Raw genomic sequence first — 22,847 nt, forward strand, 5'->3', positions numbered from 1 at the left:
GAGCCCCCGTTTCCCCCAATCAATGTTGAATCCTGACATTTTGTTCATGTGCGCTCAGGGGGCAGGGGGAGGTATTGGGGTGAGGGTAATGTTTAGACTTGACACTAAAAAAGTGCCATTTCATCACTCTAAAAATAACGAAAATATGGCCATTTCAAGGTGCACATTTTATTTTCATTCCAACCTATTTTGTCTAGCATTGTGGTTATAAATTTGAAAGCATACCTCTACCTTTGTCTCTACCTCAATCGTGCGATTTTACAAACGCGCGCGCAAGCTTTGAGACAAACCTTTTTTTTTTTTCTTAAAGTCATAATGTACGATCTTTTTTTAATATTTACCTTTATTTTTTTCAAACCTGATTTTTTGGCATTTTTGTAATACTTACACATGTTCTAACTTAAATCTATGAGCAAACTGTCAAATTCGTCCTATTTGTAGTAAAACGGGACGATTTTCTGTTGGTCCGACATAAAGTCATAATTTTTTAGATTTATGACTTTATGTCGGCCACGATCGCAAACCGTAGTCTCGTACAAAACTAGCTTGGTTACGCTCCCTCCACATGTGGAGGAGCGTAACCAAACTTTAACCGCGTAGGAGACTAACTCTGAGGCCGCACTCGCTGTCTATTATCCAAATAGTGCGAGATGTTTCGAGTGATAGAGGTGAAGTTTATGATGTTGTTTCTTTGCAAATTCCCAATGTTTTTCGCGTCCAAATGTATTGGGAACTTTCAAATGATTGCATATTATCATTTTAGAAGAAAAAAAGAAAAATCTAAAAATTTAAAAAGATCGTACATTAAGGCTTTAATATACTATTATGTACTAATCTGAATGCATATGTCAGTTTGGTTTATTATGGATGAAATCTGTAGGCTGCAATCGGTAGCGAAGAAGGTAGATTATTATAAGAATATGCATGCCCTCGTTACATCTGTCCTGTACTGGTATCATATGATTCTTGCTCAAAGCTCTGCATGGCATATTATTTAATCATGCTTATACGTTATACCAGCATTAAGTTAATTTTTTTGAATTTCAAATTTGAGTATCATGTTATCTCAAAGGTAAAATACGTTTCTTCGGGTATATTTGTCATAGATTATATTCATATTTAATTAATGTGTAGTAATGTAAATATCGCAATTTTGCAATCCCGTCAACATCTTTTAATCCGGGTACGGTAAATCCAGTTTCCTCTACTTGTTAACCATATTAAATACGCGATGTAAACAAGGATGATCTTGACAGGTTATCTGAATGGGAAAGCAAGTGGCTCATGAATTTTAATGCCCAGAAATGCTTCCTCCTTAGAATTACAAATGAACACATACATGAGATTGGTAAAATCCAGAGGAGAGCGGCCCGCATGGTTTGCAATGACTATCAGCAAACCACTAGTGCATCTGGTCTGATAAGAGATCTTGGCTGGGACATGTTAAGCACACGGAGGAAGATCGCTAGGGTCAATGTACTACATAAAGCCGGGGGTCACCTGGCCCTACCAGTGTCGGACTACCTGCGCCCGGCCAGCCGCTACACAAGACGATCTACTACCAACACTTTTATACCATACCACGCCAGAACCAATTGTTTCAAGAACTCTTTTGTGCCTCGCACCGTCGTGGATTGGAACTCACTTCCACCTGATTTGCATTCAATTGAAGGACCTAATCAATTCAAATCAAGCACTCCAGAATACTTCAAGAACCAAGACACAAGAAATAATATCAGAGACTAATTAGCAGCACAGCATTGCGCACCCAGGAGCACCAGGTGATGTTAGAGTTTAAAAATATGATTTTTTGCTATTTTTAGTTGATAGTATTTTTTGGATACCTTATTACCTCTAGAATGTCCCCTGAAAGGTAGACCATTAAAAAAATACACACAGCTCATGTTACAGGGGGGTCAAATTAGGGTTTGTACAGTAAAGTATAGGGAAATCAAAGCTGTTTTTGATTTTGACTGCATTTATTTATTATGCAGTTTACTATGACAAATTTGGTTTTAAAAGAAAGATATTCATGTAAATTAATTTTTTCAAAAATAAAACTTAAAATTTGTGTATGGTTTTCATGTAATTAATCACATAAAATTGATTAGTCGAACACTGCCCTCGTAGGCGAATTGCTGCCAATGAGCTATACGCAGCCTGTCATCATGACATGCTGCATATAGCTATTATCACACGGTGGTGGGCAAATTTGCCAAATTATATGGCACTGGTTAAATTGCATGATTTGAATGTTCTAGTTGGAGTAGATCCACTTAAAAGAAGTTAAACTCAAAGTTATAAGATTCAAGCTGCCGTTGATAGACACGTCAAGCATGATAACATGATTATTACAACCTGACGGTGTGGTGTTTGTGACTGCTTGTATCAACTGTCATGACTAAGCTTAGGCTTGTTCCAGTGCCAGTGGTTCTGTCTTCTGAGACTGAAGGTATATGAATTCTTGGTAAGTTGCATTTTATCTATGAAGTTTTGACTTTCACTTTAGAAAGCATATCATGGTACATGAATGTAAATTCCACTTTACTATGAGCATATACCTGTACGGTACCGTACATGATATTTTAATGGTAATATAAATAATTTATGTGATATTGATATTTATTGTCATGATTGTTATTATCATGTATCAAATGACTGGTTTGATCAGTTGAGTTACTGGTACCATTCATGCATTAATACGTAATCAATTTTGCTTCAAGACAAGTTAGTTGCACAGGGAAATATTCAAGCTGTCCAGTGTTAAATATTAAATTCGGGATTAAATTATTCTTTATCACTTAGGCCCTATCAGTCAATGTGTTTACGTTAGCGTCGGTCGACTCAGCAGGATCCATAAGTTTGGACGTAATGCTAAGTGTAAAAGGCCTGTATAAAAAACAAAAAAAAAAGTGCAATATTGTCACAGAGATCTGCAGGAATATCTAGGTCTATGTCCCAAGTCTATTCTTGCTCTATTGTCTTTTTCCCAATTGATGTATTTTATTGGGAATTTCGACTTGTATACATGACATGTGAAATGTGGTCATTTATGGGCATTTCCACGGTAACACGTGTTACACTTTAGCGCATCCACGTTTACTTTCCATCCTCTGGTTGTAATATAGTAAAATTTAATAATACAACAATGGTGCGAAAGCCGTAACCAACCAAAACAAAATCATAGCAACCGCATTGACCCTCTTTATTTCTGGCGGCAAAAAGTTTATTGCTGAACAATAAACTCAATAAACGTTATTTAAACTTAAACACAATTTTGAAAATTTCAGACGTATATCACCAAGATTATCAAAAGCCGCTGCAAGGTCAAGGGAGTGAAAATATCACCAAGTTTATCCAAAGCCGCTGCAAAGTCAAGGGAGTCGCCATGCAGAAATATAGATTTGCAAGATAAGCGTAAGCAATTGTACTTTTTTTTTGCCAGTTCACATGAATTTCTAACAAGTTTTCTATTCCCTGTTTCTAACTTTATACTTTAATACAGAGATGTGATTTTCAGAAATTTTCCTGATTTCATGAAATTTTATTAAAAATTTATTGTTTTCAGGAAATTTTGCCCTGCACGATAGAAATTAGAATGAGACAGCTCATTTTTTCAGGAAATTTCAAAGCATATCAGGAAATTTTGACCATGTACTGTATCACATCTCTGTATTTATTTTATTTTACAATTTTACAATAATTAATCCAAGTCATGATAAAAAATGATATGTTGATAAAAATGATATTCATAAATTATGACCACATTTGCATGAATTGCCAATATCAGTTGCGTTTGTCTGCAACTCAACCCAATTCATCACATTTTCAAGTTTAATTAAGGAAAAAAAAAAAACTTTCTTGAGACACTGCATGATATTAATTATTTTCATATTTTGTTACAATTAATCTGATTATAAATAATAAACTGATAACCATTAATGTGTTACAATTAACATGATTATAACCTTATTTCCATTGATTTGTTACAATTAACATGATTATAACCTTATGACCATTCATTTGTTACAATTAACATGATTCTATTTATAACCATTCATTTGTTTTGAGTCCAAGGGAGCATGATTGTTCACTATTAAATATCACAACCTAACTGCATCAAACTAGCAGTTCTTTGTGCAGCATTTGGATTGAATTTCATTAGTCATTTCTCTTTCCAGAGGAGAATTTTCTATTGCAGGCTGACATTTATATTACCTTTATGTCCCTGATATGCACAAAAATGCATCAATTGGATATTTTGCGCTAAAAGTTGTGACCTGATTAAAAGTTTGTTTTATAAATCATTGTAAAAGACGGGTGATTTTGTGGTATTCAGCTCTCTCTCTCTGTACTTCCTATCATTTTGTAGTTCTACACACTAAAAAGTATATAGATTGATGGATATCGTGCACTAGAGTTTATCACCAGATGTCTGCCGATGCTCCTATTTCACAACAACTTTGCGTGGTAATATCTGTACGCAGCACGCGCGTAGCATAGCAAAACACTGGCATCAGCAGACATCCAGGGATAAAGTCTGAACATATCAAAAGTTGATTTTTTGACAAATTCATTGTTTATGTTGTAGCAATTATTTTGAAGTTGAAGTACTTTTGCTCCTATAGGGCCTAAACCACTTTAGTTTCCTCAGTGGGAATTCACAGGGGTGATTTTCCCACAGAAACATTTAAAAGTAGGCCTACTTTTGCTCCTATAGGGCCTAAACCACTTCAGTTTCCTCAGTGGGAATTCACACTAATATTATTATATTATTTGATTTGTAAATTATAAGATGTTTGTAGCAAAGACAAACCTATAATATTTCAGGTCATTTCATCATGGCAGTTGGCAATGGTAGGCTAATGTCTTGCATGATACAGTTGTGCACACATTGTTTTTCACTTGTCCATTTCACTGCCAAGATTAAATGAAATGGAGTATAACATGAGTAAAACTAGATTGTTTGTGTCTTTTCAGATCAATGAAATGGCTCTACGAATGAATGCATTGATGAACAGATTATATCGACTACTACTAGCAAGTGTCATTTTGGAAATAATAATTAAGTAATTCAAGATTAAGAACTTGCAGAATGTATGTTACATTAAGGGAAAGGGGATAATAGATAAGGTGACAGGTGACATCATGCGCACACATCATGGCAATTTCCACTGTTCTTTGCCCAGCATTATGCTTATGCATCATACTTTGATCAAGGTCCATTTCATATCTAGTACAAAAATGTAGGCATACAAGAAAGCCATTTTAAACATCAATATTATTCCAATTGCCCTGGTTGATATACACTGATGTCACCTCATCTATACATTTATGACCATTAATTGTTATTGGGCTGTTAAAATGTAGTAAAGCTAGTCTTAGAGATACTGTCCAATAGTTCTTACAAAACAATGGGACAGCATTGATTTAGTATATTTAGTAAGACCACACTAAGGCATTTAATTTTTCCAACTTGTCAAAGCGATATATGTAGTATACCATTTGATATGTTAAATACAAAATTATACATTGCTAAGGAGCAACTTAAAATGTGTGTTGAACAGCACTTTCACTTTTCAGTAAAGTTATTATGGTTCAACATAATTAAGCCATACTTTAAATAAGATTCTTAAACACTTGAGAACGTTCCTGCAATCTTATTGGTTCTTACCTGTGTGATATGACACGATATCACACGGGTCAGCGCGTGTGCATTGACGCGATACGCGTACTCGCTATTTGAACCAATCGGAGGCGCATAACAACAACGGGACTGATCGATTTTAAGCCCTAGGTAATTCCTTGCAAAATGTAGGATTTAATTTCATTAATATTTGTAATAGGGGGCCTACTTGTAATGATATTTTTATTTGAATTGAAGTGTTTAAGAATGAGAATAAAGTATTGTTTTTAGCCGCTGTCCTGCATCTATCGTCTCATATAACACGGGCGACATCATTATTTTTGGCGTAAAACAACTCGGCTTCGCCTCGTTGTTTTACTTAAAATAATGATGTCGCCCGTGTTATATGAGACGATAGATGCACTCCAGGGCTAAAAACAATACCCTTATTCTCTAATTCACACCTGTGGCTGAGATCAATCCTGTGGTAAGCAGACTCAAAGCAGATACAAAATAATTAATAAAAAACATGTTGACAATGCATATCGTGTAAGATTGCCAAGTAGAATGATAATGCAAGATTTTTCAATATATGTCAATCAAGTCGCAAAGACTCAATGTAATACACAGTGGCTGCCTGTGCTTGTGGCTCAAAGTGAAGCAGGTGCATATGGTGGGATCATTTTAGACTGAAAATAAGGGTAATGTGCAAGTCTGGGGTGCCCTGCAGTTTCACTCACCCTGAGCCTATAGGAGTTACGCCATTGTAATACGCTCATGTACAAATAACGCATCCATTGACACATATTTTATGCTATATATGGTGTTTTTGAAAATAAATGAAAAACGATTTGTTTAAACAAGATATAATTGTGATATTTGAATTTCTTGTGTGATTTCCTTTCATTTGATACCCATATTGACATACTTTCGATGAAATTCAGATTTGACCCCCTGGGGGGTCCGTGTGAATATTTTGGGGGGTCTCCCGGTCGGTGCTTAAAATACTTGCCATGGACCATCCAAATTGATGGTGCAACTAAAAATAGCATTAAGAATTCAAAAAAAGTACTCTGTGCTCCCTGGTTCACCCTCTTCGTGTGATTCCTTGTGGAATGTTGGAGAGTATCCAGAAAGAAGAAGAAGAAGAAGAAGAAGAAGAAGTGTTATCAGCATAATTGTAAAAAGAAGTCAAATGCGTTGGCTTTTGTAAATGAATGGAATGATGTTTTCTACGCTACGCACTTCTTAAATTTCGTTCATTTACTGTCAATGATTATTTGCTAATCATCCACAAACAATATCCATGTCCATATGTGCCAAAGAATAACTTCCCCCTGGTGCCGAATCAAACTGGGCTCAAAAAGTGGGGTTATCTAAACACTGAAGATGTGGCTTGCGTATATGGAACTGAACCACAAACCATTGACCATATTATGCGATGCACAGTGTCATCGACCCTATATCTTCATGGAAGAAATCGCCATGGTAGGTTGAATCCACAGCCACGATTGGCCATTTGGTTCAGACCTTTGAAGCTCTTTGAGACGAATAATTAGTCGAGGGACATGACTAAGGCTACTCACAATAGCCGGGTAATTGATCTTGGTTGTGCGTGAATAAGCTTGTATACCCCATTGAGCTCAATGGTCATCGACTTTTATACTGCCTAGTAGTGAGTGCAGCTGTACTACACGATGTAGTCCATACAGGACCAACGCAATATAAAATTAGAGTTTTGGTCCGATTTTGAGTTCAAAGCGCACGGCCAATTTTCAAAGCGCATTCTAGCGACCATCATATCTGTTCAACACGTATTTTCAAGTGTATGAGACCACATCTGGTTTCTTGAGAAAAATTCATTTACGGGAGATATTCATCATTTTCTAACCCGGTATCCGAAGATTTTCGTCTGATATCAAAATCGTGCATAGCAATTCACGTGTATCGATCCCGTGTATTCATTTTAGTGTCTCTGCTGCACCAAATAATTATTAGCCAGGCGGTGTCGGTGTGCGATGTCCTGTATTGGAGCAAGAATGCTAAGCTGAGAACCTTGCAGAGAACAACGCTATTACTATAAGAGTTTTATTTTGCTGTGGTTACGAGAAGAAGAATGATTTATGAGACAGAGGTGATATTTATTATATGCACGGATGTTGCAATTAATGATAACAGAATCATGAACTGATTCAACACTTTTATACCCAATTTCATAAAAACCAATAATGTACTAAAGAACGGGTAATATAAAAGTTGCAGTTACTTGTATCGATTTTAATTCACCGTCATGGCAGGTTTTACACGCGTTTGATAACTATTGATCGCTGTAAGTGCAATCTACCAAAAAAACGTTGACAACGTAAAGAAATCAGCAAGTTTAAAAAAACCCACCTCGGCTCACTTTTTGAAACTTGGTCCCATTTGTAATAGGTATACTGATTTAAACTTAATCATATTTATATAAATTTAAAACATTTCCAGAAGTGTTATGTATCTTTAATGTGCAGATGCGATATTAATTTGTAAGCTTTCTGGAACGACCTCGCGTTTTGGACGTCTCATCTTCCGGTCGGAGGACGTCATTGGTGATGCTGGGCTGGCGGCAGTCCTACTCTCGTTCCGGAGTGTGCGGACTTTGCGGTGGTTGGTCATATGCAGGATTTGGTGAGTGTGTCCCTTCATCACCGTTATTGGCGTTAGCATCCATTCGATGCTTTGGTTTTGATGTGACGCGTGATCTGTCATGGCGGACTTGTTTATGGGGGGACATGACCACTAAGTCATGTGTGTGGCTGGCTGCTGTGGGGAGCTGTGCGCTCAGGAGATGGGGGTGTTGCTGGTTCGTCGTGTTGGGGAGGGGGTCCTCCGATCGGGGGTGGGACGTCTGGAGAGGGAGTGAATTGTTGTACTTGTGAAGCGGTTTACCATTGGTATGTCGTCTAACAGTCCTGATGAACTTATTCAAGGGGCTCATATTTAATCGTTTTTAAATATCTAATTGTTTTTGATGTAGTACTTATAAATGTGCAATATATGTATTTTATAATGTTTTTCTGGCGAATAAAATGAAATGAAATGAAATGAATGAAATGAAAGGTTATTATCTTGTTCTTGCATAATAATCATGATTAATGATTGAATTAATAAGCAAATAACAAGTAGGCTTGTAATCTTGTTGGAAACGCTGTGTTCTGTTGAAATAAAATAAAAATACTGATTTGCTGTTGGTGTTAAAAATGGGACCAAGTTTCAAAAAGTGAGCCGAGGTGGGTTTTTTTAAACTTGCTGATTTCTTTACGTTGTCAACGTTTTTTTGGTAGATTTCTTTTCGTTTTATGAATGTAGCCAAGCAGCTCCAAGCTTGGAAAGTCATCAGGTTAGGAAGTGCTCCATAAAACGAATAAAACGAAAAATAGATGTTTGAAGTTTCAATTCTTGATTCATGACAATAAATAATTAAACGAAACTTTATAGTTGTTTATTTTTAAAACTTGCTTGTCATGCGTGACTGTAATGTTAAGAGGCGTACACAATGATCAATATACGTTTTAATATATTTTTATTCAAGGCAACGTAAATATGTAAAGAAAATGTAAATATGAACAACACACACCCAATGTTGACAATGCCACAGAGACACAGAGAGTTAGTCCGATTTAGGCCTACTTCAGGTCGGAACTGGTAAATGCGCATTATATTTAAGCCTATATATAGAAGCGTCTAAATGCCCCGAGTAGGCAATATAATCGTGTTTTAATGTTTGTGGTTCTTTGTAGCCCTGCGAGGCAACCTAGTTGGATATTCCTATTAAGCGGCGGTTGTCGGCGATCTTTCGTGGTTTGTGGTTTTCATCAAGCCCTGCCCTCTATCGGGAGCTAATTTATAGTTTAAGCTTGTTGGATATCCATATTTCGTGGTTTCTGGTTCTTTGTAGCTATGTGGGGCAATCTATAGTTGCATATCCAAATTTCGCGGTGTCTGGTTCTTTATAGCCCTGCGGGGCAATCTAGTTGGATATCAATATTGAGCTGCAGTTGTTGTTGATCTTTCGTGGTTTGTGGTCTTAATTTGTTGGATATCCATATTTCGCGGTTTGTGGTTGCTAATAATCGATAGGCCTGCGGGCAATCTAATTGGATATCCAAATTTCGTGGTTTGTGGTTCTTTGTAGCCCTGCGAGGCAATCTAGTTGGATAACCCTATTAAGCGGCGGTTATCGGCGATCTTTCGTGGTTTGTGGTTTTAAGTTTCCTCATCAAGCCCTGCCCTCTATCGGGAGCTAATTTATAGTTTAAGCTTGTTGGATATCCATATTTCGTGGCTTGTGGTTCTTTGAAGCCCTGTGGGGCAATAGATGCATATCAAAATTCCGCGGTTTGTGGTTCTTTATAGCCCTGCGGGTAATCTAGTTGGATATCAATATTGAGCGGCAGTTGTTGGCGATCTTTCGCGGTTTGTGGTTTTAATTTTTTGGATATTCATATTTCGCGGTTTGTGGTTCTTTATAATCGATAGGCCTGCGGGAAATCTGGTTGGATATCCAAATTTCGCGGTATGTGGTTCTTTGCAGCCCTGCGGGGCAATCTTGTTGGATATCCCTATTAAGCGGCGGTTGTCGGCGATCTTTCGCGGTTCGTGATTTTAATTCCCCGTATCAAGCCCTGCCCTCTATCGGGAGCTAATTTATAGTTTAAGCTTGTTGGATATTAATATTTCGTGGTGTGTGATTCTTTATAGCCCTGCGGGGCAATCTAGTATATATCCAAATTTCGCGGTTTGTGGTTCTTTATATCCCTCTGGGAAATCTAGTTGGATAACAATATTCGGCGGCAGTTGTTGGCGATCTTTCGCGGTTTGTGATTTTAATTTGTGACAATTTATAATATTTATTACAAATATAATTTCAATGTGAGCTGTGAACAGAGCCACTGATAAATGTGTTTTAAATGACGAAAATATCATGATCGTCAGGCATGGTGAAAGCATCTGGATGGTGAAAGTAGGCCCTAGGCCTATATGTGAATAAAAAATCAAACATGTTTGTTTGATGAAAAAAAATATAATATCACAATATGGATGTTCGAAATGGTGTTATTCTTGATTTATGACAATAAATTGGTTTAATAATAAAACATTAAAAAAAAGGTGGTGGGAAGTTTCGAACTTTAGCAAAACTTCATAAGTGGATTAGAAGTCCATGGCCTTAACCACTTCACCACGTGGACGTCCCGATATAACGACGTGTGAAAGTGGAGTATTTATTAATATGAATGATGAATGTATGCTGTGGTCCGGAAAGAATAAAAGAATTGTGAAAAACTTGATTTTTTTGGCGAATGGGATCCAGAATTGGTATGTAGGGTATCCAGGAAAATGCTAGGGTATATTTTGAAAGTGAATCTCAAAAAGTAGTGCGACAGTGACAGCCATGTATGGCTGTAGCAGTGACGAAAGATTCTGGATATCAGTATGATAAGCTATGATTTGCCACTAATTTTGGCTATGAAATACCGCGTGAAATAAACAAGAATGTTTGTTTATTATCAAACAATCGGATTGACTGTAAGATTGGTGTAACTTTTTGAATTAATGAGTTATTAAAATATTACACTTTGGACAGTAAATAAGATTTAGCATGGTTTTGGATATATTTTGTACCCAGCGAAAAATATCATAGAACAATAGCGTTTTGTTTCGTGTAAATATAGTCTTGCGGTGCATCTGTTTATTCTTCTTTATCAGTCGTTTTTTTAAAACTTGCTGGTCATGCTACCGCATGACTCTAATTTTTAAATTCGGGGTTTTTTTTCTTTGCAAAATACATACTGTGTTGTCAATATTGAAGCCACAGTTTTTCAAATAACAATAATATCAAGTTATATACGCCTTAGTCAAACTTATTGACAGAAAGGTTAATTAACATATTTTAGTTATTTGAATTGATCAGGTAAACACCCATGAGACATTGTTAAACGGTTTAACGTTTAATCGAACTGAGACACGCTTTCAAAAGTATGATTGTAAATTTTGCTGCGGATTTTTGAATTTGTAACTAATGGGCTATTCCAGTTGAAATCCATACATCCACTATTATTGGAGACGTGACCTTTATCTCGTACACACGGGGGGTGTAGATTTCAAAGGGAGTCACCCATTCAGGTTACGTTAAGGGCTGGGGTATGAACGTTTGGACAGTATTTATTGTGGGACATTAGAGCACATCAGACATATCGAATTGCATTCTGAATACGAAGAATGTCATTCTGATATCAAATAATTTTGATTTTTTTGAAATTCGCAATTTAATACACATTTTATGGCAAATCATTAAAAATTTAGGTCTTTTGGGGAAAAAAATCCATATCTTCAATATGAAAGGTCAAAATTTTCAATTGACCGTCGGCTTTTCCTCCTGCTACATACACTTTAAGAATATGTCATTAGATTTATATAATTTACTTCGAGGACTGTTATATATCAAAAATTTGAAAAATATCAAATTTTTATAATTTGTCATAAAATTTGTATTATATTGTGATTTTCAAAAATGTAAATTATTTGATATCAGAAAGACATGCTTCGTATTCAGAATGCAATTCGATAGGTCTGAGGTGCTCTTATGTCCCACAAAAATACTGTCGAAACGCAATAAACGCTCATTTTAGATCCCTAAAGTTTCTATGAAAATGCTTTACTAAATTCTAAAGAGTGAAAAAGTCAATCCTCATCGGAGTGACTCTTCGGGTCAATCGAAAAGATTGACATTTCAATCTACCAAGAGAGTAAAATTTTCACTCTGCAAAGAGTGAAATTTCAATCTTTTTAGACATGTTAGAGTGAAATTTCAATCTTTTTAGAGTGAAATTTTCAATCTTTTCAAAGAGTGTTCCCTCAGCACAATCTCTCCCGATTGAAGTTTATTTATGTTTATTAAACACACTTCAATCGAGAGAGATTGTGCTGAGGGAACACTCTGTGAAAAGATTGCAAATTTCACTCCAAAAAGATTTAGATTTCACTCTTTGCAGAGGGAAAATGTTATTTGTATGGAGGAAAATATGTGATTTTCACTCTTGGTAGATTGAAATGTCAATCTTTTTGATTGACCCGAAGAGTCACTCACTTTTTCACTCTTTGGAATGTAGAGAGTACTATACGATAAGAAAATGAAAAGTTACACTCTTAAAAATGTAAAGGGTTAATTCGAATCGGTAGGGGGACATGTACGGGTTCTATAAAGGAAACCACAGGGGATTTTATTTTTGCCCCATATCCTTGATTTTTCTCGTGGTGGGGACCCCCAAACTCAAACTCAAGAACAGCAAGACATATGTAAATATAAATGTGATTATTTGCAGTGGCCTAGATTTCTTTTTGAATTTGGGGGATGGGGTTGGAAAATTTTCTTGAAGTATATTGAATTTCGACACCTTTTGGTGCAATAATAAGTTTATGGTACATATTTTGTCATTTTGAAGCTAAACTGTTGAAATATGGTGCAAAAATGGGATAAATCCGGGCGAAGCGAGAACATACAGACGTCAACATTGTATGGACCCCGGCGCCCAACGGATCTACGCCTATGATTATTTGTTGACTTAAAAGGGCATTTCGTGATCCACAGCCTCATCCCCCACTTTTCTCAAAAAAGTTGAGATTTTTATATCACTGGAATACTCTGGCTACATAATGTTTATGTACAAAATATTTCTTGCAGATTAATTCGTTTAGCAAAGATATCGCGAAATTTGAATTTCGTTCTGGTGCACCAGAACGAAATTACAACGTATTGTCTATGGAGCAGTGTAATACACATAATCATGCATAACTCGCAAACGCAAAATCGGAATCAACTGAAATTTTGGGAATATGCTTTTTTCGTGGATATGTACTGAAAAATGTCATAAAAAGAGGATGCTAGGATCACGAAATACTCCTTTAAGAAGTACCCTGCAGTTTTTAGTTTTATGGATAAATATGGTTCATGCCATCCGACCCGGCTTAGAAAAATGATATCTCGTGATATTTCGCGATGGCATCGATATGTATTAATGTTACATAAATTCAATTGCAAGATAGTTGGTTTCTTGGAGGCAAAATTCTCACCGATTCCTATACTTCTATCCAATTTTTCAAAATTCAAAATCAATGTACCCAGTAATATAATGTTATGCTCGCGGGTGTCTATTTCCCTCTCTCCATTCCATCTCTACTTTCTACCCTCTTCTTTGTAAGTAAGCATTATCAATGTTAACAGATCAGGGATAACGCTGGCGTAACTTCAACCGGACCAACTTCCAAGTAATTTGGTGACGTAGGTCGTAGTAGATAGCGAGTAAGGCAATTGTAGCCGATCAGGGGATCGGAAAAATAGAATAGAAAATAGAATAGAATAGAATAGAATAGAAGGCAATTGTAGCCGATCAGGGGATCGGAAAAATAGAATAGAATATAGAATAGAATAGAATAGAATAGAATAGAATAGAATAGAATAGAATAAGAATAGAATAGAATAAGAATAGAATAGAATAGAATAGAATAGAATAGAATAGAATAGAATAGAATAAGAATAGAATAGAATAGAATAAGAATAGAATAGAATAAGAATAGAATAGAATAGAATAAGAATAGAATAGAATAGAATAGAATAAGAATAGAATAAGAATAGAATAGAATAGAATAGAATAGAATAAGAATAGAATAGAATAGAATAGAATAAGAATAGAATAGAATAAGAATACAATAGAATAGAATAAGAATAGAATAGAATAAGAATAGAATAGAATAGAATAGAATAGAATAGAATAGAATAAGAATAGAATAGAATAGAATAGAATCGCATAGAATAGAACAGATCAAATGATAAAATACGTATTTTTATATTATTTATTATACGGTATTTTTATAATATGTCTTTGTTAGTAGAATTTGAGACCTTATTACAGAGCCTAATGTGTTCCTTTTGAAATGGATGAAGTTCAAGCAAATAGTGATTGTGATGGAGTTTCTCGTAGTGCTATGATAAAAATAGTACTAACTTCTGTTTTCATAAAATTATCAAACTCCATCAGGCATGTCAGGCATTGTATTACCATGACTATACTGTATTATCTTCCGATCAAGGCATATTTTGATTTCATCTTTGTAAAAATTAATGTTAACCTTTGCATGTCCTCAAGTCATCCTGAATTAGTTAGAGATCCAAATGATATTTGCGCCCTAGTTGAAAGCATTTGGTGCTCATTTTCACACTATTATTGGTTATAGTAGCCCATATCTCAAAGTGTGATCAAATAATATTATACAAATATATACTGCCATGAGAGGTTCTGGTTAAAACTATGGGCCCGATGTGAGATCAATAATACTATTTTCCTGAGGGACGCAGCCCCGAAGGAAAATAGTATTAATTGATCTCAACGAGGGACCATAGTTTTAACCAGAACTTCGAATAAAGGCAGTATTTGTTTTATATACTTCATTAATATGTTCTTTGTTCATTGATTGGTTAAAAGAAAATTATTTGACGTTTTGACTCTCCAGCTTCTATCCTGAATGAACAGCACGACCAATTATTTAAGCACAACCTATATTTTGCCCTTCAAAAAAATCGAATAGGCTAAAATCGGGCTAACCAATTACAGCAGCGCGAAATCACGCAATGGCAGTTTCGCGTGCGTGAACCGTTCCGTTGCATCAAATGCGCTCACGCGGAAGACATGGTCAAAAGTACTATTTACGGCTTGGAGGTACTATTTACGGCTCATCCGAGACATTGAAAATACTATTTACGGCTTAGAGGTACTATTTACGGATAGGAGTACTGATGGTAGAACTATTTTGGTCATGTGATCCACATTTAACCAATCAATGAACAAGAATATATTAATGAAGTATAATTTATAAACATTATTATTTCTTGTTGGCACTAAATCAAACAACACATGTTATTGACTTTAAGTTGTCAAAATGTGGGGCTTTAAGGCGGATTCTTATTGATATTATAATTCTTAAAAGGACATTTCGTGATCCACAGCCTCATCCCACACTTTTCTAAAAAAAGGTGAGATTCTTATACCACTGGAAACCTGGCTACATAATGTTTATGTACAAAAAATTCTTGCAGTTTAATTCTTTTAACAAAATTATCGCCAATTTGAATTACGTTCTGGTTCACCAGAACAAAATTACAACACTCCCCAATATGAGCAGTGTAATACAAATATAAATCATCATGCATAACTCGCAAACACAAAATCGGAATCAACTGACATTTTGGGAATAAGCTTTTCGTGGATATCTACTGAAAATGTCATAAATGTCACGAAATACTCCTTAAAGTTGCACAACCAACCACACTGGAGTATCTTTAGGGAAATTCTACCTGAAAAGTGTCGATTTCCCTGGATGAAAATGCAGACGATCTCTTATATTAGATGATTGAGAAAACTGCCAGTAACTGTCATTTTCGCATTCCATAAAACCTTATGATGCGTAACATTAAAACACGGTTTACATGCGTCAGTACTATCCGCATGCCACAACATTGCTTGGGGTAATGTTGATTTGAATAATAATATTTTTTTATGATGTCAATAAACTTCTTCTTCAATCTGGATGAAGGGGAATTGTGAAAGATGATCTTATTGGATATTAAAATATCTTTGTCATCGTAAGATTCACTTAACGTTAAGATTGATTCAACTGTAATACCGTATTATGTTTTCACTACAGATTAATGATCTGCGTGCTGGCCATCAGCTTCTACATAAAAAATTCAAATTTTGAGATATTTTTTCTGAAAATATCACGAGCTATCTTAATAACCACTAAACCAATACTAGGCTTGTTTATACTCATTTTAATGCATTTTACCATGCTGATTCTAACGATAAACATGAAAACTTACATTTCTGACATTTTTGAATTAAAGAAAATGAAACTTGTCATCTGCCCAAGGGGGTGACACTAAATTCACGGTTGTTCTATTAGCAACGCAAAATCTATGAAAAATTCAGCTGGTTTACTAGCTAGAAAGTGAGGCCAGTTATCGATCCGTTATAGCTCGTTATGAATAATTCATGTTCGACCCCTTGGATCATGTTAATTGAGTTTGGCAAATACATGATGCAGTCATGTCTACAGTAGAATTCATCTCGACCTTTGCAGGACTTAACCCCATTAAAAGCTATTAAACCAAGATAACACTCATTGAAACAGCTCAACTGATTAAATCGGATCTTCTCTGGCTGTGCACATGTGACTGTTTTCATGTGCGATATCGCAATAAAGTTTGCGTATTATAGCTTCAGTTGGGTAACCGATTATAAAGGAAACGAAAGGAAACAATGGTATGTGTACTTTTGTTCACGAAATGAGACAAAGACCTGCTTTTTGTTAACCAGCATTCTTCAAAATGAGCAACATAATGATTGTTGACTTAACACGGTTTGGAAATAATTTCTTCATATTTTTGGTGTTATCTGTCGTTTACATATCCTTCCTAAAACACAAAAGTGCGACCCTCTCCAAACATCTAAATTATCTAAAAATTTAGGACATGTTACAAAACTTTATTTTCTAGAACCTATTTAGAATAATTTAAATGTAGCTTTTACCGGTTTTTTGTGGCATCCTTCAGAAGTGAGCGGTCCGATACCAATATTTTCGGTCAAATCTCCATTCAATTAACACGGGGAGTTGGCTAGCTATGCCTTGCCCTCACTCATATTTTACAAAAGTGCGACCATTTCTGAACATCTAACCTAGCTGTAATTTTAGGTCATGTTAGAGAAATATATTTGCTAGAAGTTTTGGAGAAAATAAAATATTGGCTGGTTATTTTTCACACAGTGATGTTAACTAGGCAAGTGTCCATTCTCCCAACATACATCATTTGTAGAGGTCACGCGACAATGGTGAGAGCACTGTGTATTGTGTATAGGAAAACGGACAGTAACTGCAGTATGAACAACGTTGTTAGTTTTGCGAACTTTGCCTGTTCAATGAGAGTATAGCGCGCCCCCAATACATCTGGGCACAAACCAGGCGAAAACGATCCAGTTTAATGAAATGGCGGACGGGTATTCCCATCAGGCACCAGTGATATGTTTTTTCAAAGAAAGTCTACTAATTTGATATGAAATGACATGTTGCAATAGCAAAGTCAAAATTAGGCCTTGCTGTCAATAATATGAAGGAAATATGTGACAAAGGCAAGGTGTGAAATACAAGTAGTATTTAAGCTATAATAACCTTTGATACCCGACCTGACCTTCCATCATGGCGGCTTATTCGTCTGATGTATTTCTATTATGCTCTCAAGTAAAATAAAATACCACTCTGCACTAAGCAGACAGAATGTTACTTGGCTCCCAGCATGAATTATTGATTTTATACGGAGGTAAAGAAATACAGAGTGTATGTGCAAGCCGTGCATCAATACTCCAAATATTTACGGTAAATCTGAATAGTGGTCACATATGACATATCATGTGTTCGGGAAATCACGTGGCAACATTTTAAGATTTCAGGCTTGTTTACTAGTTAATTGCCATTTGTACGCTTTATTATTTATCTTTGTTAATTAACATATATTTTAAATGCTGATAAATCGTGGTTGGCTGCCCATGATATCCGTTAAATTCAATGTTTTATTAATATAATTCTACCACGCAGAGGAGGTCACGCAGCAGAATTTCACATCACCTGACTTAGCTAGGTTTCGAAGCTCTGCTCTTCAAATTTAAATAACAATACGCTATTTACATATCAATTCGGCCTCATGCTAATTAATGCTGCCCCATCCAGGAGTTCATCTATGATCTGCCGTGTGGAGAGACTTAAGAATAATTTATGTAATCTATATATTGTATAGCTTGTGGGAGAAATACGAGATTTCTCAATACCTGACAATTTTTGTTGTTGACTCGTTTAGAATAAAGTCTTAAACAAAGGCTAGGTTATGTCTGTTCTGGCGTGCTTTTTCTGCAGTATTCGCAATCACCCCAGGAATGCTGTACAACATGAGATCTGACACGCAGTATATTTCTTAAAATGTCAGTTAAAGGCCCTTTCAGTGATTTCACAGGAACATTAAAAAAAAAATGGAAATTTGTCAGAGTTGCTTAGAAATAAAGAATAAGTCTACAGAATTTCATTAAACCACTTTTCCCCTGAATACATCGAAAATTAGTCTAAAAACAGAAGTTTTAGAAAGGTTTTATACTTCAACTAAGATCGACTCGAGAAAATCGAGATTTTCGTACAGTGCGCCACCAATCGACTGGAAAAACTTCCTAGTCCAGTGTTTCTAACACGGGGGAAGTAGAGTCTAAATTGAATTAAAACAGACGCTTAATTTTTGTAGTAGAAAACAAAATAAGCAATTAAAGGTCACCGAGGCAAACTAACGGTCAATTCAAATATGAAAAACAGTTAAAATTGTGTATGTATTTTGTTTAAAATAGTAGCTACTGATGTAATAAGTAGTAGAAACAATACGCAACGCGTGTTGGTACGTGGAGAGTGAGCTTCTTTCGATCTCGAGTCGGACTTTTTGTACTGTCAGTATCAAAAGTCCAGAAGCATATTGCTTTATTTTGTCTAAAATACACGGCTTTCGACCGAACCACTAGCAGGCTATGTTAGCACATCTATGCCAATTACAAAGGTACCAAAATCTGAATTTTGATGATTTTTACGATCGTCCGGATGAGCAAATCACTGAATGGGCCTTTAACATTACGATTTACGTAAAATCATTCATCTTAAGCTCAACAAAACATTAATGGATACAATTAAATGTTTACCGAAAAGGCTGGTGAGTAACCAGGTCTTCAGTCTAAACAATTTTGACGGTGAGTCTAAAGTCGGATTTTATTGGATTAATCGCCCATTTTCTTACCAACTTATTGAATACTAAACCTTCGTTTTTTTTAACCTATTCCAATTCTAAACCTTTGTTTTTTAACCTAAACCAATTCTAGTTCCAGCGAATGTTTGATGACGTAAAACCTATACATGTATTTCCACCAGGTATTCGACATAACATACAATTGAGTTTCTGTCAACACATATTCGTTAGAAGATAAAAAGAATTGAAATAAATTGAATAACGAATACTTGCTGAATATTCTACGTCGAATTCTAAGTCTGTAATCCACTTCATTTAAATGTGTGACGCCCTTTGAAATCTACACCCCTGTGTTGGAGATTAAGGTCATGTTTTCCATGGGGGTGTGGATATCTAATGGAATAGCCTAGTGCAAGATTCGTCGGGACACAGTTCTTTTACCCTCAATATGATTATAATTTCATGGAGTGATTTGGGACAAAACTCATCCTAAAAAACTCGCGGTAACATTTCCAACTATGATTATTGGGATGGGGTATGAACGTTTGGACAGTATTTTTTGTGGGACATAAGAGCACATCATACATATCGAATTGCATTCTGAATACGAAGAATGTCCTTCTGATATCAAATAATTTTGATTTTTTGAAATTCGCAATGTAATACATATTTTATGGCAAATTTTATGGCAGGGAGCACGGTGGCCAAGCGGAACGAGCTCCGATTCATAATCGGAAGGTTGCGGGTTCGAGCCCCGGCGACGCCATCGTGTTGTGCCCTTGAGTAAGGCACGTTATCTCGATTACTCCTCTCCACCCAGGTGTATAAATGGGTACCGGCATTCTTAAATGCTGGGAAGGTAACAGACTCGCTGTGGAAGAGGTGTAGCGATCCCCCTATAGCAATATTACATAGAGGAGTCTGGTCCAATCGCCAATGAAAGAGAGATGGGCACTCCGATCACTGCTTAAACATGGCAAATCATTTAAAATTGATATTTTTGATATTTAACAGTACTCGAAGTAAACTTTATAAATCTTTATAAAAGCATGAACAAGCATGTCAATACAATTGTTATCAAGATATTTTCTGATCTGGCCAATATTATACAGAGCAAAGGAAGCTGAGCGGCAAATGTTATTAACCCTAACACTGTCCCTGCTTTTTGGGATCGGAAGTCAAAGAAGATCCGAAAAAGTCAAGGAGAAGAAATTTTTTTGACTTGGCACCCCCGGGATTCGAACCTTTGAACCCTCGCATGCCAAGCACACGATCACGGACCGGTAGCTACACGGGTTATTGCTGCCCGGCCAGCAAATTTTTTCATCGTAAGATTTTGTAAGATTTTTGGGTGTTAGGGTTAACAAAAGAATCCATTCTAAGACCATTCTGGACAATTACACCAAGATTACGAGCACTATATTTACAGGTTGGATAAACGAGTCACATAATGAGCAGGTGGTATTAATGGTTAATTATGTCTAAAACGAAATGTGATATGGACTACTTCCGTTTTGTTCTCATTTACTTTTAAATCGTTCATGGTTGACCAGGTTTTAATGTCGTTTATACATTTTTCAAGCTTTGGAAGAAGATATGAACGTTCACATTCATCGAGCACAATATATAAATTATCATCGGCATAAATCATTTTACTAGAGGCATGAGCATTAATTACATCCTCCATAAGGGCTGTATTTCCCACGAATATCGTCACGCTATTAACAGAAGAATTCATTGGCAATCAAAAGCTAATTTCGCTACTTAAATAGAAAAATTACATTTTCATGTAAAATGTCCTATTGTGTCTTTGATACACGCTTTCGACTTAACCACTTGCAGGCTATGTTAGCATATCTATGCTAATAATAAAGGTGCAAACAACATATTTGTTATGATTTTCTGAATGAGCATATCACTGCATAGGCCCATAAGAACCATATCTACTGGCGCGGCGGACCTTCGTCCACAATACAGTTCACCTTGTTTACTTTTGGAATAGCCTACCAGATGGAGACATATCAGACAATGGCCCACCATCCTTCAAGAGAAGAGTGCATAAGGATTTCAAATTTAAGGTTAGTGTTAGGGTAAGGATTAGGGGTTATAATACTTTGATTGACCTGTAACCATATAATAAAGAACAAACTTACGCCGTTATACCTCAATACCATGAGGCAATAGGGTAGTCAACGCTACAGAGTTACGTTATCTTCATTTTTTTTATTAAAGCAATCTGTATAAAACTTTTATCCTTATCTAGTCTGTATACAAAATTTAGTCTTGAGTTTACATTTTTTTCGATGACATCTTGTGCCATCTGCTTTTCATTCAACTATTGATCAATTGTAAGACCCAAGTATTATACGCTGTAGAAGTGACGTCATAATCGGATTAACTACCATAGCAATAGATGAATACAATTTTTGAATATACCGCGCTGCACTGCAGCAGGTTGCACTCATCACCTGTCTTCAATCAAATAATAGATTGAATACAATACCACTCTTTTCAAAGAGATTAATCTTACAGGTGCAAGTGATTAGCATTTCTTTGACATCTATGGTTCAATGCATCGGTACCGCATGAACGTTGTAGTGCGGGGCGATATTGCCAAAATTGTATTCATCTATTGCTATGGTAGTTAATCCGATTAACTACGTCACTTCTACGGCGTATACAGATGGAGTAGCATTTAGCGATTATAAATTGAAAAGAAATAAATGCACCTTTAAGAACAGGCACAGTTTATGCCATCTTTTATGCCCCTGTCATATTATCCTGTCGCTTGCCGCTACGTATCAAGCCGCATGACGTATCAACCAATGACAAGTCTTGAATGTGTCCGTTATTGTAATGCACGCGCGTCATGCCGCTCAGCGGCAAGCGGCATGATAGTATAAAAGTAGTATTGTGCCAACGTATTTGTTGTACAAGATAATTATTATTTTATATGTCTTTATTCCTTTGCGGTCTGCATCCCAACGGTCTCATTCATTTGTTATACAGTGATTGACAGATTACTGGAATTTATAAAGATTGCTGACTATTTTGTCTTTGATCCATCCCAAACACCAAAAATGCCAAGGAATGAATCTTATTTAATATGACTTGCTAGCCAATATCCTGCCGTTGCTAAAAACTGGTTCTCACTTTTCACGCTTCAGCGATTATAATATGAAACGAAATAAAATGTAGGCACAGGTACGCCGCACGGTGATGTGGTCATTTATTAATTTTTCTAACAAAACATTATATAAAGTCTAGACCTAAACAATACCAACAGTTATCACAGTAATATCCACACATAATTTTTAGCTATTTTCACATAGATTTTCGTATCTATGTCAATCTTTTTCTGCT

General features: G+C 35.9%; 1 long non-coding RNA gene across 1 annotated transcript; it reads left to right on the plus strand.

Moving 5' to 3' along the window:
• The first annotated feature begins 2,070 nt into the window (after window positions 1–2,070).
• Window positions 2,071–6,469, plus strand: LOC140171727 (uncharacterized). The gene is made up of 3 exons (XR_011861633.1): window positions 2,071–2,467; window positions 3,291–3,417; window positions 4,981–6,469. It is a non-coding gene; the product is annotated as an uncharacterized lncRNA (long non-coding RNA).
• The last annotated feature ends 16,378 nt before the right edge of the window (window positions 6,470–22,847 follow it).

The sequence above is a fragment of the Amphiura filiformis genome, chromosome 15, assembly GCF_039555335.1.
Source record: "Amphiura filiformis chromosome 15, Afil_fr2py, whole genome shotgun sequence".
Lineage (NCBI taxonomy): Eukaryota > Metazoa > Echinodermata > Ophiuroidea > Amphilepidida > Amphiuridae > Amphiura > Amphiura filiformis.